Source organism: Kogia breviceps, chromosome 3, assembly GCF_026419965.1.
Source record: "Kogia breviceps isolate mKogBre1 chromosome 3, mKogBre1 haplotype 1, whole genome shotgun sequence".
NCBI lineage: Eukaryota > Metazoa > Chordata > Mammalia > Artiodactyla > Physeteridae > Kogia > Kogia breviceps.
The window spans coordinates 4693276-4708675 of record NC_081312.1 but is presented as its reverse complement, the minus strand read 5'-3'; the positions used below and the strand labels follow the sequence as shown (position 1 = coordinate 4708675).

Here is a 15400-nt window from a genome sequence, read left to right as displayed (position 1 = left end):
CTAAAGGCAGGCTGCAATTCAGCTGTAACTGGTCATTCTGGAAGTGTAGACAGAGGCCGAGGACTTGGGAGATCCTGGACCAGATGGGGGCTGGTGCAGTGGTTCTAACACTGCAGCCAACGCCGAGCTCTCATGTGCCCCAGTGTCTCGTAGATGACGGAGTTTCCAGCCTCACAGGGCCCTGGCTCTGCCCCGCAGGGAATGCGAGCTGGAGAGTTCCAGATCTGCAGGGCCCACCAGCACTGTGGGAAAGGCTCCAGGGTAGTTACTTTTAGGTTTGCTTGAACATGACTATGTAGTTTGAGCCAAAAGTTAGGATAGGTAATAAAATTTCTCCCTTGTATCATGAGTTAAAGTTGTAGAAAAACTCCTACAGAGGCTTGAAAATCATATCGCATACTTAGTGAATCACCCTTTTTGCGAGACCAGATTCTGGAACCCCAACCTCAGCAAGTTACCTCTCAGCCAAGCAGGATGGAGCACTGCAAATTGGAGCAGCCCTGGAAAATCTGGGACATGTGGCTCCTGACGCCGCTGGGAGCCTGACCTCTGCTCCAGTTCTCTTGCCTTCCGTGGGCAGGGCTGACACCGGGCAGGCTGGGGCCGGGTGCGACTTCCGATGCATAGGTCTACTCTGCTCGCGAGAAGGAGAGCCTCAGGTGCCCCCAGGTCCCCACTGGGCCTCGCAAACACCGACCCCCACCCGCTCGGGTAGTTCCCAGGATGAGATCGACTCGGACAGACCAGCTCACTTTTTTTGCCCTAGTGCTGGTTTGACCCGAATCATCAATGGTCCATGCTTGTTCTACATCTTTCTTTCTTTTTAAGTTTGCAAAGGGCCGTCTTGACTTCCAGATCTTGAGTTCGTTCCTCAACCTCCTTTTGGAGCTTTGTCCCAAACCCACTGCAGGTGTGCGTCCTATCACGCACGGGACGGTGGGCGAGGCCTCTGGCCTGTCCTTCCCTCCTGCCTGGGGTCTCCTGTCTGCCTGTTGCCACAGCCCCTCCCTCTGTTGCAGTTTCCCCACAGGATGTAAGCTCCCCGAGGGCAGGGATTTGCTCCTTTCCTGCTGTTTTCCCTGAGCCTAGCGAAGTGCTGGGGGGATGGGCTGGGACTGTTGCAGGAATGACTAAGGACCTTAATCCAGGCCCATATAAGCCCAGCCAGGTGAAGTGGAAGCTGAGTCAGCATCTGTTAACACACTCTTCTCCGGCACCTACCGCGGGCGTCCTGCGCCGAGGGGGAGGGAACCAGCTGGCCATGCAGCCGGTGGTTGCTGGTCTGGACTGGCTGCCCTGGTGCAGTGGTCAGAGCACCCGGAGGCTTAGAGGCTACCCACCCGCGCCTGCAGGTGGTCTGGGCCTCCAGCGTTGTGAAAACTCTCCAGGTGATTCTAAGGAAGAGCCCGAGTGGTGAACCACAGCCCTGGGGGCCGGGGTTTGGGAGCATCGGTGAGAGTCCCGAATGGTGTTTTGCAGGGTCTCTGCTGGTGTAGGTGAGGGTGTCCTGAAACGTCCGTTGCTGCGGTGGCAGCTGTCTGGAAGACTCAGCACCTTCACCTCCTGGTTCCCGGGCGCCATCGGTCTTCGTGGCATTGTCGGCAGGTTGCTTATTTGCCCTAATGAGGCTCTGATTACTCTCCATTTGTCTCTTTCGTCAGCTTTATATTAAAAAGCCTTTTGTTTAGACTATTTGTACTTCTGCAGTTCTGGCTCAGTTTTGCCTTCAGCCAAACTTTTTATGAGATGAGAGCAGGAACCTAAGGGAGGTGGAGACGGGGAAGGGCGCGGACAGCCTGGTGCTGAGGGAAGCGTGGTCACCGCTCCGTGTGACTCGCCGTGGGTCCTTGTCTCTTCCAGGCTCCTGTTGCCCCATCTGTCAAGTGGCGGTGGGGTGCTCTCGGGTGGCATGGACTGGGTCTGTACTGGACCCTCCCTGGGTGTCATCTACCGCGACACAGCAGTCCTGGGAGGTGTACCAGGCGCTGCTGTCACCTCAGCCCCCTGGCGGGGTGCCCGAGGTTCAGAAAGGTTCCAGCAGCCAGCACAAGGCTGGCTGGTAGGGGGGTAAGACCTTGACCTTGTGCCTTGATTCCCGCGCCCTTGCAGGCCCTCTTGTTCACAGGGTGAAGGAAGCGTTGGTCTTGGGTGTAAATAAGGCTTTGGCAGTGTGAGCCGTGTGCTTTCTTCTTGGAGAAGGCTGCATGGGGCAGCCCTTGAGTTCAGATGCCTGCTCTGCCCCGCTGCTTGCAGCTCGATGCCCGGTGTCAGGGACCCCACTGTGAACTTGACAGTGGTGGGCCCTGCGGCCTCAGGCCTGAAGTCATAACCCCAGCACCTCTGAGGGCGGCCCTGCTGCCTCCACAGGTAGACGTGGAAACCAGTCCTGAAAGGCTCAGCTTTCAGCGCAGGGGTGGACAGCCACCGTGGGCCTTGGACCTGATCCCAGGTCTCCCTCTCCCTGTGGCAGGAAGAGGACACACTTCGTTTACTGAGCCCCCGCCAGACACCAGGCACTGTCCTGGGGCCCTCTAGGAGCTCACGATCTGGAAGAAGGGACGGGGAACGCGCATTTCTTTGATGTTTGGTGATCTGTTGGCCTCACCGGCTGCCTTCACAAGCGGCCAGGGGGTCCCCATGTGTCTCCTGGGTCATCCAAAATCTTGGGCAAAGCTGGGGAAGGGCACCCTGGAATCCAGAACCTCAGATTCCTGCCCCCAGCCCAGTCCTTCTCTTCACCTTCACCCGGCAGCACTTTTCTTGGGTTGTCAAGCAGACTCCAGTGAAAAACCTGAAATGTGGGCTTCCCTGGTGGCGCAGTGGTTGAGAGTCCGCCTGCCGATGCAGGGGACGCGGGTTCGTGCCCCGGTCCGGGAGGATCCCACGTGCCGCGGAGCGGCTGGGCCCGTGAGCCGTGGCCGCTGAGCCTGCGCGTCCGGAGCCTGTGCTCCGCAACGGGAGAGGCCGCAGCAGTGAGAGGCCCGCGTACCGAAAAACAAACAAACAAACAAACAAAAACAAACCTGAAATGTGAGCTGCCACCTGGAGCTCAGTGTGTGACAACGGGATAGCGTGGCACCCAGGAGGGCCACGTCCCCGTGTGATCACTTGGGCTCTTAAAGATGCAGTAGGATGTTTCAGAAAATATAAAGCAGACTCTGGACCCGTAATGATTATATAAATAAAATATTGATGTAATGCTAGTGCGTATGACCTTTGTAATTTGTTTTGCCACTAAAATAAGCTGAATACACTGAAAATACACTGAACATCTCTCATTGAGATTTTTTTTCTCCTTGAGATTTTAAAAAACTTAATATTTTTATGAAATAGATTCACAGTTTTTGTTTTACCTAAAAACTTATTTTAGTTTGCCATAACTAATAGTATCCAAAAAGAATCATGGGTTTGATGCCCTAGTTATTTTTTGTCTTAATATACTTAAAAAATTTTTTTGGTAGCAGCTTTTTTTTTCCTTTTAATTAATTAATTACTTTATTTGGCTGCTCCAGGTCTTAGTTGGGGCATGTGAGACCTTCGCTGCGGCATGTGGGATCTTTAGTTGCGGCATGCAGGCTCTTTTAGTTGCAGCAGGCGGGATCAAGTTCCCTGACCAGGGATCGAACCCGGGCCCCCTGCACTGGGAGCGCAGAGTTTTAACCACTGGACCACCAGGGAAGTCCCAGTAGCAGCTTTGTTGAGATGTAATTCCTGTACCATACAATGCACTCATTTAAAGTATACAATTCGTTCGTTTTTAGTATATTTTCAGAGTTATACAACCGTCATCACTGTCAGTTTAGAACATTTTCATCACCTCAGAAAGAAACCCTTTACCCTTTAGCAGTCACCCCAACTCCCCTGCCTTTTTCCCCTACCCCCAGCCCCTGGCAACCACTGATCTACCTTCTGTCTCTATAGATGCGCCTATTCTGTACATTTTATATAAACAGAATCATACAGTATGTCACTTAGCATAATGTTTTCAAGGTTCACCTATGTTGTAGCGTGTGTCAGTACTTCATTCTTTTTTACGGACAAATAATATTCCATTGTATGGATAGACTGCATTTTGTTTATTCATCAGTTGATAGGCATTTGTGTCCTTTCCATTTTTTGGCTCTTGTGAATAATACTGTTATAAATATTCACTTACAAGTTTTTGTGTGGACATGTGTTTTCATTCCTCTTGGGCTCCACCGAGGAGTGAAATTGCTGAGTCATGGCCGCTCTATGGGTAACCTTTTGAGAAACTGCCAGACTGTCTTCCAGAGTGGTTGCACCATTTTGCAATGCATGAAGGGTCCGATTTTCCCCTGTGCTCACCTCACTTGTTATCCATCTTTTTGCTTTTCTCCATCCCAGTGGGTGTGAGGTGGTGTCACATTGTGGTTTCGTGACTGTGCAGACTGTATATTTCTTCATGAATGAGCTTTGGTATTTTGTGTCTCTCGAAGAATTTGTTCATTTCATCTCATTTGTCAAATTTATATACATAAACTTGTTCATAATATTCCTTTATTATCCTTTTTGATGTCTTTAGGTTCTATCTTCTCCTTCATTCCTGATACTGATATTTATGTCTTCTTTTTTTTCCTTAGTCAGTGTGGCTAGAGATTTATTTTCTTCTACTTGCTTTGGGTTTAATTAGCTCTTCTTTTTCTCATTTCTTAAGGCAGCAATTTAGATCATTGATTTGAAATCCTTTTTAATATAAGCATTTTAATGCTATACATTTCCCTCTAAGAATGCATCCCACAAATCTTGATATGCAATATTTACATTTTCGTTCAATTAAAACATATTTTCTAATTTTATTTTTACCTCCTCTTTGATCTATGGGATATTTAGAACTTATTACTCAGCTTCCAAATTTGTAGGGAGTTTCCTGATATCTTTCTGTTGTTAATTTCCTTGTTATTAATTCTGTTATGCTCAGAAAACATACTTTATATGATTTAAATACTTTTATGGCTCAGAATCTGGTCTGTTTTGTTGAATGTTCCATGTGCTCTTGGCAAGAATGTGTATTTCACTGTTGTCGGGTGGAGTGTTCTATAAATGACAGTTTGGTCAAGTTAGATGATGGTATTGTTCAGTTAGTTCTTCTAGATCCTTGCTGATTTTTTGTCTACTTGTTCTTTCAATTATTGAGAGAGGAGTGTTGAGGTCTCGCCAACTATAATTGTGAATTTGTGTATTTCTCTCTTCAGTTCTGTCTTTTCTCCCTTATGTATTTTGAAGCTGCCACCACAGCTCCACTGGGGGCCTGCTCGCTGGTCAAAGCTGTTAGACAAAATAAGAAGAAGAAGAAGAAAAAAAAAAAAGAACAAGGAAAGAAAATAGCAGCTCGTCTTCATGCTGCCTCACTTCTCCAGGTTTTGCCCTCTCTCCGGGGTCTGTCTGCTTGTGTTTACTTTCAGCGTTCTCAGGGAGCTGCTTTTTGCATTTTGTCCAGAGCCTGTTGTAATCAGAGGGCAGAGAGGCTCTGGTGGGCTTACTGGATCCCACGTGGCCCCAGGTGGACTTTGAACATATTTTTTTCCTGGCCTTGAGTTCCCCCTCTTCTTCTGGCTGGATGCCACCTGCCAGCGGGCCTCCACGGCTGTCTCCTCTCCAGAGGCTTTTCCCAAGCCCCCTTGGGTCGGGTGCCCGCCTCCTTCTCTCAATCTGGATTGTAGCTGCTTGGCAAGTGTCACCCCCGCACTGGAATGTGAGCCGCGTGAGGGCTGAGGGACACGACGGTCTTGTCCAACCTGGCGTTGTGTCCCCAGACTCTGTATTGCTGGCATGGGGTCAGCGGCCCAATCAGTGTTTCTCGAATAAATGGTCACAGCAACCTCTGTGAATCTGCAGCCTAACTCTGCAAAGATTCTATGACTTTGGGAAAGTTCGTGCAATCCAAACTCGTGCCCCAACCAAGAGCTCCCCAGTTATAGGGCGGTGTTGACAGCTGTGCTGTTTTCAGCGCATGGACATTCTGTGTACCCCGCCAGTGGGCAGACTCTGCCCCGGTGGCCACAGCCTCCCCCGCCTACCCTGTGGGAAGACTGCCTGGTGCCTTTCACAGACGTAGTGCGCAAGCTGAGAAGGATGACGGGATGTGTGAGAGGAGACCTCGTGGTGCATCCTGTAATTAGGCTGTGCGGAGAGGCTCGCTTCTCACGCTGGATTCAGAGAGGAGATGAAGGGTGGACATCTCTCCTCACCCCCTGCATACCCTTTTTATATCAAGTGAATTTCTCGGTTTTTAATTCTAGTATTTCACTTAAAATTTTTTTTTAAAAGATCTGGTTACCTGGTTGGACTCATTCATCTCTTCACTGAGCATTTGCCGAGCACCTGCCACGTGTAGGACATCTTCCTAGTTTGCGAGATTCAGCAAAGCTGCAGGAAACACCTCACTCCTGCTGTTGGCACCGTTATCCACCAAGTTGGTAGACCATGTGGGAAAGCTCCCTGGCAGCTTTAGGATTGCTCTCCCATCACCACCCCCATACCCTGTGCTTCCCTCTTCGGGGGTCGCGCAGGCTGTCCACCGCACACAGGCACACGGCCAAGGGGGTGGCTGGGGGCTGGAATCCAGCCTCTGCTCCGCTGGCCAAGCGATGCCCCTGGCGTTGGGTGATCTCCGCCTGAAGGAGGGTCTTTACCCGATATGCACCAAGGGGCCAGGTGGGCCAGCCGTGGCCGCACCCCTTCCCCTCTGTCTGCTCCGTCCACTCCCTCTCCATCCCCGCAGCCTCACCAGGTCCTCACCCTCCCCCCCCACCCAGGATGCCAGCGCCGCTCACTACCCACCGCCTTACGTCTTCCGAACCACGGCAAGTATCATCATTTGGAAACGCAAATCGGAACCCATCGCCCTTGGGCTCAGAGCTCTTCCCGGGCCTGCACCCCGCAGTGCCCATGAGGGCAGGTCCAGGCCCTCCTTCCTCGCGAGGACAGCTCCGCCCTGCGCAGCCCAGCCTCCCTCACCAGGCTTGGCTCTGAGTGGCCAGCCTGCCCCAAGCCACCGCCTCACAGGACTGGGGGACGTCACACGTTTGCAGACTGTTTGACTTGTCTGCCACGCATGGGATTTACTCTTCAGAATAAAAGAGTAGATAAATTATTTTCCAAAGAAGACAGAGGAAGGGGAGCTTGCAAAGGAGCAGCCAGGGACCTGGGAGGAAAGCTGGGTCCAGGGCCGCTAGCTGATGGGGGGTTGGGGGGCGGGGCTGTGGACGCCGGGTGCCAGCAGCACGCAGAGGTAGAGGTGTAAAAGGATGTCAGGGACCTGGAGACGTGGCGCGCCCGTGACATGAGAGCAGAAAGGGAGGCTGTTCTCCAGACATTCAGATCACAGAAGTAATGTGTGCTCTTTGCAGGCTACTTGGAAAATGGAAAACTGTAATGAGGAAGATAACGCATTCAATTTCAACACAGCCAGAACCGCCACGGACAGTTGGGGTCCTTCCTTCCAGTTTTTCAATGCATATATTTACATTTTTAAGTCATTTCCCCCCAACTGAATATATCCTTAGTGTTTCTGTATTGTTAAAAAGCTTTTGGGTGATGTGATTTTTAATAGTTACCCAATATACTATAATGTATTTAACAAGCCCTCTATTATTGGGTATTTATCATATTCCCCAGTGTTTCCTTTATTACAACACTAAGGCGAACGTCTCTGTCTGTAAACTCCCAGATGCAGCCTTGATCAAAGGGTATGTGTCGTTTCAGGTTCGGGATTCCACCGGCCACTTCCTTCCAGAAGGGATTACCAGTGCACCCTGGGAACGGGGTTGGTGGGTTAGCTTTGCTTGTTCGGGGCATAGGCGAGGCGTATGCAGGCTCACCACCGTCCGGGGAAGAGCCGGTTCAGGGGGAGGGGCTGAAGTTTGGGGTGGGTGGGGCGACCGGGGGTGGGAGGAAGCGGGGCGGGGGGCCAGGGCAGCCTGGCCAGGGGGGCCTGCTTCCTTCCAGGGCCCCCGTCTCGGCCATGGACTAGGTCTCAGCGGGCAGAGTCCCTTGTGCTCTGGTTTCCTTCTCTCCGGCCCAGGCAGGACAGCCCCACACTCTCCATCTGTCCCGTCCAGAGTAGGCCTGAGCCTCTGTGCGTTGCCCCCTGTTGCTTCTTGAGGGTCCGAGACGCCTGGAAGAGATGGGTGCATACCGTGCATGGCGCAGGGGCCCAGACTCCGCCGAGCTGCGCCGCCCTTGGGGGTGGCCGCATTGTTAGAACCCTATTTTAATTCATGCCTCCATTGTAAAGTGAGGAAAACCAATTTTTCACTTGAGAGATTCAGCAACGTGGATACATGTGTAATTGTCTCTTTCTGCTTTTCTTCCTTTCTCTCGTGTTCTGTAGCCGTAATTTAAAATTTCACGGTCTCCAACGTGACGGCTTCTCCGTGGGCATGTTCAGATCCACCTGAGGTTCAGCAGGCACTCATTGAGCAGCTACTCTCTGCCTCTGGCTGGGCAGCCTGTGGGGTGCCGTGGGGGGGTGGGGACGGGCTCCGGTGTGGGCTGCAGATCGCATGGCACGCCGGCCCTGCCTCTCCTAAGCCGTGTGACCACTGGCAGGCCCTTCCCGTCTCTGAGCCCGGGTGTCCTCATCTGCACAGTGGGGCTGGTGGTCTCCACCCCACTAGGTGCTCTTGAGGATCAAGTGAGGTCACACGTGAAGCCCCTAGCGAGGCGCACGGCACACAGTAGGTGTTCAGTTAATCCACCCTGCCGTCTCCGATGATCGCCACAGGGTCGTGCTTTCCACGAGCCCGTGATAATTGGCGGTCAGGAGCTGCCTTCGGTTTCGCTAAAAGCTGAATGGAGATCGTGCTTTCCCCCCAGCCAGGCAGTGTGCCCGACCGGAATGTCAAGTGCCTGCGTTCGGCTGAAGATGTTCTAACCCGGTGTGATAACATGAGGCCTCTCAAGCTGATCAAAGGCTCAGATATACATTCCCCTGGGTCTTTGATTAGTTTTAAAAAAGAGAGAAATGAATTAATTATTGCCTAGTGAGAATGGATGCTCAGAACGTAGGCAAAAGCAGACCCCGGGCCCTTAGGAGATGCCTCGGCGGGAACCCGTAGCCCCAGGCGCCCAGGAGTTGACCCAGGCCCCGTGAGTCCCCGAAACTGACCAGTGAACACACTCAGAGACAGAGGAAGGTGGCGACTCGGGCCCCATCCGGGGGCGACGGTGTGGGTGTGGGTTTCCTGGATTCCCTGGGGCTCCTGGAGAGGGAGGTGCAGTCAGCTGCTTCTCTCCAGTTGTCCCCTCGGGTCCCCCTCCCCCAGGCCCGAGGCCCGCGACCCGCCCTGCTGCTCCCTGGCCGGCTCCTGGGGCTACGTCGTGGAGGGTCACTCCTAGGAAGGCGGTCCTTGGGGGGCATATCCTGCTTCTGCTTGGACGGGGGGGGGTGGGGGGGGGAGGAGCCTGAGGCAGTGTCGGCGGGCGCCGTGGGGGGGGCGTGCCGGTGCCCTTGGCCTCCCGCCCGGCCCCAGACACGTGGTAGCTCCCTTCTCCAAGTGGTCTGAGGGACCATCTTCCCCTCCGCTCCTGCACCCCACCCCCTTGGGGAAGAGGCCCGAGCGGCCCTTGTGAGCCCCATATTTGGTGCCTATCCTCTGGGCCCTGGTCCTCCCATCTGTCTGTCAGGAAGGGGCTGGACTCCGCGATGGGGTCTGCACCGAGCAGAGCCCCCTCCGCACAGCATGTATCTGGGAAGGGCTCAGCCGAGGCTTCGGGCTGCCAGGAGTCAGCCTCCTCTCCCGCCGTCAGGGGAACTGGACGCCCGGGCGGGGCTGCTCCCCACCTGCCGACTCCCCAGGGCCCTGGAGCGCTTGGTCTGGATCCATCCGCCAGGGGCTCCTTCAGACGCTCACCGAACCCCTGCCGGTTGGCACGTGGCCACGGGTCGGAGGGAAATGAGGCTCAGCCCTGCTCCGAGCCCTGAGCTCACAGTCAAGGGGAGGAGACAGAATCAGGCAGAGTGTCGTGTGGGGGTAGCTGCCCCGGAGGGGATGGCGAGAGGCCCACAGAGGAAGGAACTGATGAGTCTGCCTGGCACTTTGGGAGGCTGGGTTGGCAGAGGGTTTTGAAGGATGCATAGGAGTGTTCTAGGCATCCAGTCTGGGTAAGGAATTCTAGGCATGAGGAATGCACAAAGGCACAGAGGCGTGGGAGGGCTTGACAGGTGAGGGAATGGCGAGGGGTCTGTGTGGCTGAGTGGACACAGGGTGTGTGTGTAAGTCGGTGTGGGTATGTTTGTGTGTGTGTGTGTGTGTGTGTACACGGGAGGGTTAGGAGTCAAGGTGGCTGTCAGTGCAGGGCCTCCACCACCCCAGCCATGTTTAGGTTGTGGCCCAGGGCTGAACACCTTGAGGGGGGCTTTAGAGACAGGGAGTCCTCAGACACCCCCAGTGCCCTCAGACAGGCACGCAGACACCCCCAGTGCTCACGACATTGCCTTTAAGGAAGGCTCAGAGCAGAGGCTGGTCCTCTGGGAGCCCGAGCCAGCTCATCAGTTATACCTAAATGTAAAAGGGAAAGGTGTCCTCCCCCAGCATATGGTTATTAAAGTGCGCCATCTTTAAACATCATTAAGGAGTGTTAAATGCTAATGAATTTAGAGAAGGGCGTCTTGGGGCCTCTGTTTCCTAGGAAACATTTGAGAGCAGGTGCTTTATAATGAGCTGTACCTATTTTAAAAGTGAGCCAACGAGGCCCACTTTGATAGGCTGGATCTCAGATGCTGATGGGTAAGTGTGAACAAAGCCGGTGGAGGCCAGTGGAGATGCTCTGTGCTCTCTGAAATATCATTCTCTGGTGGTTTCTATAGAAACCACTGGCACCTAGGTAGGAGAATTGCCGAGCTCCAGAGTCTCATTTACGCAACACAGCGTTGCCTGCAGCCTCAGCAACTCGGCCCCAGCCTCTGAAGGCCACTGGAGTCCTGTTGGCAGGTTGGGACTGGGTTCTGGACGAAGCGGGACAGATGTATGTTGCTGCAGCTGTAATTTTGCTTTAATTGTGTCTCTTCTATACCTGCTGCTCGATTTCGGCGGGTCCGCACTCTGCTTATCATTTCAGGCCCACTGACAATAAGAAGAATTAACATTTGTGGAGCTCATTCCTCCCCACAGAGCACTTGAAAGAAACTTTTCATTATTGAAGCAGTTAAATATATACCAAAGTAGAGAAACTGTTTGATGAACCTCCAGCACCCTGTTTAAACAATTATAAACATATGGCCAAGCTTCTTTTAGCTATAATCCTACCCATTTTCCCAACAGTCTCTGCCTCCTTACCCCCGCTGCTGAATTATTTTGAAGCAAATCCCGGACACATGCTAGTATTTCATTTGTACACACTCTTGTTTCTTTAAAAGATAAGGACTGAAAAAGATGATTATAATACTGTTGTCCCTTCTAACAATTTAGCAGTAATTCCTTAATATCATCAGATTTTCAGTACATATTTAAGTTTCCCTGATTGCCTTATAATTTTAAACATTTTAAAACAGTTGCCTTGTTCAAATGGGAATCTGAACATTTGGTTGATAAATCTCTTAAGCCTTGTTTAATCTCTGGGTTTCTCTCCTTTGTTTTCCTTGTAACTTATTTACTGGGGAATAAATTGGTTGTCTGTCCTTCATTTTCCTCACTGCATCCCCTGTGGTGTGATTTAACACATCCCTCTGTTCCCTGTGTGTCTTATAAACCAGGAGTTAAGGTCAGACAGGGCTTCTCATGCGGTGGTGTGCACACAGATTCCCCCGGGGAGCTTGCTACTCCAATTCTAATTGACTCTGTGGGTCTGGAGTGGGTCCAGAGAAGATACATTTCTAATAAGCTTCCAGGTAATACCTACGATAGAGGCTTGATAAGATTCAGGGACTTCTTTTCTCTTTCCTGTTTAAAAAAATATATTTTATTATCAATTTATTTATTTATTTATTTTGTCTTTGGCTGCGTTGGGTCTTCGTTGCTGCACGCGGGCTTTCTCCAGTGGCGGCGAGCGGGGGCTACCATCTTCGTTGCGGTGCGTGGGCTTCTCATTGCGGTGGCTTCTCTTGTTGCGGAGCACGGGCTCTAGGCAGGTGGGCTTCCGTAGCTGTGGCTCATGGACTCTAGAGCGCAGGCTCAGTAGTTGTGGCGCACGGGCTTAGTTGCTCCGCGGCATGTGGGATCTTCCCGGACCAGGGCTCGGAGTCGTGTCCCCTGCACTGGCAGGCGGATTCTTAACCACTGCGCCACCAGGGAAGGAAGGCCTCTTTTCTTTTTTTTTCAAGAATATTTGATCGGATTCAGGCTCAGTTTTTTGAAGAAGGGGTCATAGGTAGTGGCACATACTTCCATCAGGAGACACCTAATGTCGGGTTGAACCATTTTTGATGATGATGTGATTGATCAGGGCGTTCAGGGGTTGTCTGCCTGGTACCTCATTTATAAAATCCTCATCAGCTTTGCACCGAATGGCCTCAGTAGTTACTAATGATCATTGTCCAGATCTATGAATTCATTAGAAGTTGCAAAATACTGGACTACTTCTATAGAGAAAGCTTTGCTTTCAAACTTAGCTACCCTGAGGACAGGAAAGGCAAGAGAAAGGCTTGAGTCTTTTCCTTTATTTACAAGTTTTCAGAATAATGGGTTGCTTCCCTAGCATCTCCAAAGGTACCTAATTGGGTTTTTATGGGTTTTTTTTTTTTTTTAGTATCATTATGAACTTTTGGCTTTATAAAATATTTGAGGGGGCTTCCCTGGTGGCGCAGTGGTTGAGAATCCGCCTGCCGATGCAGGGGACGCGGGTTCGTGCCCCGGTCCGGGAAGATCCCACGTGCCGCGGAGCAACTAAGCCCGTGAGCCGTGGCCGCTAGGCCTGCGCGTCCGGAGCCTGTGCTCCGCAGCGGGAGAGGCCACAGCAGTGAGAGGCCCGCGTACCGCAAAAATAAATAAATAAATAAAATATTTGATATGTCTCCATCAGTTGTGGCCGTTATTAGTCCAGTGGTCAAATTGCCCTGTATTTGGTGAGTGAGCCTCTTTAAATAGGCTTCTGAATCTTTTTTTAAAACTCAGCTTTACTGAAGTATAACTTAATACAGTTAACTGCTACCCATTAGGGTACACAAATCAATGAGTTTTGACAGACGTATATACATTTGTGAAGCCACCACTACTATGAAGATACAGAACATTTCCATCACCCCCAAATTCCCTCTTGCCCCTTTGCGTTAAACCCATTCCTCTACTTCGGCCCCTTGGCAACTACTGATCTACTTTCTGTCACTAAAGAGACGTTTGCATTCTTCTGGACTTCTATATGAATGGAATCATACAGTAGGTAATCTTTTGTATCTGGCTTCTTTTAACATAATTTTTGGGGGGTTCATCCATACTGTTGTTTGTATCAGTATTCCTTTTTATTGCTGAGTAGTATTCCGTGTATGAATATATCACACACTGTTTATCCATTTACCTGCTGATGGACATTTTGGGTTGTCTCCAGTTTGGGGCTATTATAAATGAAGCTGCTGTTGACTGTTCATGAACAGGTCTTTGTGTGGATATGTACTGATATTTTCATTTCTCTGGGGTATGTAACTGGGAGGATAGGTGTTAAGTGGTATCGTATGTGTAAGTTTAAATTTATAATAAACTGCTAAGCTGTTTCCTAAGTGGTTGCACCATTTTGCATTCCCATCAACAGTGCGGGAGAGTTTTCGGTTCCCCCCACACTCTGACCAACACTTCACGGTGTCAGTCTTTTCCATTTTAGCCATTGTAGTGGGTGTGTAGTGGTGTCTGATTGTGGCTTTCACTTCATTTTCCTGATGACTAATGATGCTGCTCATCTTTTCATGGGTTTGTAAACCAACCATTTGAATATCTTCTTCTGTGAAGGTCTGTTCAAATCTTTTGCCGATTTAAGATGATGATGATGATGATGTTGAAGTTCTACGAATTCTTTGTATATTTTCTTCTCCCACTCCATGGCTTTTTGTGTCCTAGCTAAGAAATCTTTGTCCACTGTAAGATTGCAAAGATTTTCTCCTACGTTTTCTTATAGAAGTTTTATAGTTTTCCCTTGTTTGTTTCTGGGTTTTTTTGGCCGCGTTGGGTCTTCGTTGCTGCGCGCGGGCTTTCTCTAGTTGCGGCGAGCGGGGGCTGCTCTTCGTTGCCGTGCGCGGGCTTCTCACTGCGGTGGCTTCTCTTGTTGTGGAGCACGGGCTCTAGGCTCGCGGGCTTCAGTAGTTGCACCATGCAGGCTTCAGTAGTTGCGGTGCGTGGGCTCAGTAGTTGCAGTGGGCTCAGTAGTTGTGGCTTGCAGGCTCTCGAGCGCAGGCTCAGTAGTTGTTCCTTGTATTTTTAAGTCTATGATCCATTTTGAGTTAACTTTTGTGCATGGTATGAGGTAAGGTTTTTTATTTTTGTCATGTAGGATACTCGGTTGTTTTAGCACCATTTGTTGAAAAGACATTCCTTTCCCCATTAGATTGTTTTAGGACCTCTGTTTGAAAATCAATTGGCCATGTAAGCATGGTCTCTTTCCGGGTTCTCAGTTCTGTTCATTGATTGATATAGCTATCCTTTTACCAATACCATACTCTCTTGGTTACTGTAGCTTTACAGTAGTTCTTGAAATTGTATAGTACAAGCCCTCCAACTTTGCTTTTCTTTTTAAACATTTTTCTGGCTATTTTAGGTTCTTTATCATCCCATTTCAGTTTCATAATCACCTTGTCAATGTCTACAAAAAAGTACCTCCTGATATTTTGATTAGGATTATGTTTAATTTATAGATTGATTTCAGGAGAACTGACACCTTAACAATATTGAGTCTTCTGACTCATGAGCATTATATCTTTCTGTTTGTTTAGATCTTCTTTCATTTCCCTCAGCAGTGTTTTGTAGTTTCCAGTGTTCAGATGTTTCACAGATTGTAGGTCATTTATTCCTTGGTATAAACTGTATTTCATGGTTTTGGATACTATTGTAAATGAATTTTTTTTTAAATTTCATTTTCCAATGTTTGTTGCTTGTATATAGAAATACTATTTACTTTCTCATTTGACCTTGTATCCCATGACCTTACTAAATTAACTTCTTAGTCCTAGTAGTTTTTTCATAGATTATTTAGGAATTTTCATGTACACGATCATGTTGTCTGCAAATAGTACAGTTTCATAGCTTCCTTTCCAATGTATATGCATTTCTATCTTTTTCTCACTGTATTGCAATGGCTAGCACCTCCAGTACAGTGTTGGATAAAAGTGGTGAGAGTGCACATCCTTGTCTTGTTCCTGATCTTATGGGGTTTTACCATTAAGAATGATGTTAAATGTGGGGGTTTCTAGATATCTTAAATTGGTTTAAGGGAGTTACCTTCTAGTCTTAGTTTTCTG

The 15400-nt window shown here is 49.9% G+C and overlaps 1 protein-coding gene across 9 annotated transcripts in view; it reads left to right on the top strand.

Moving 5' to 3' along the window:
* WDR25 (WD repeat domain 25) overlaps positions 1 to 15400 on the top strand; it is a 180406-nt gene that overhangs the window by 140344 nt on the left and 24662 nt on the right. The window lies entirely within an intron of this gene.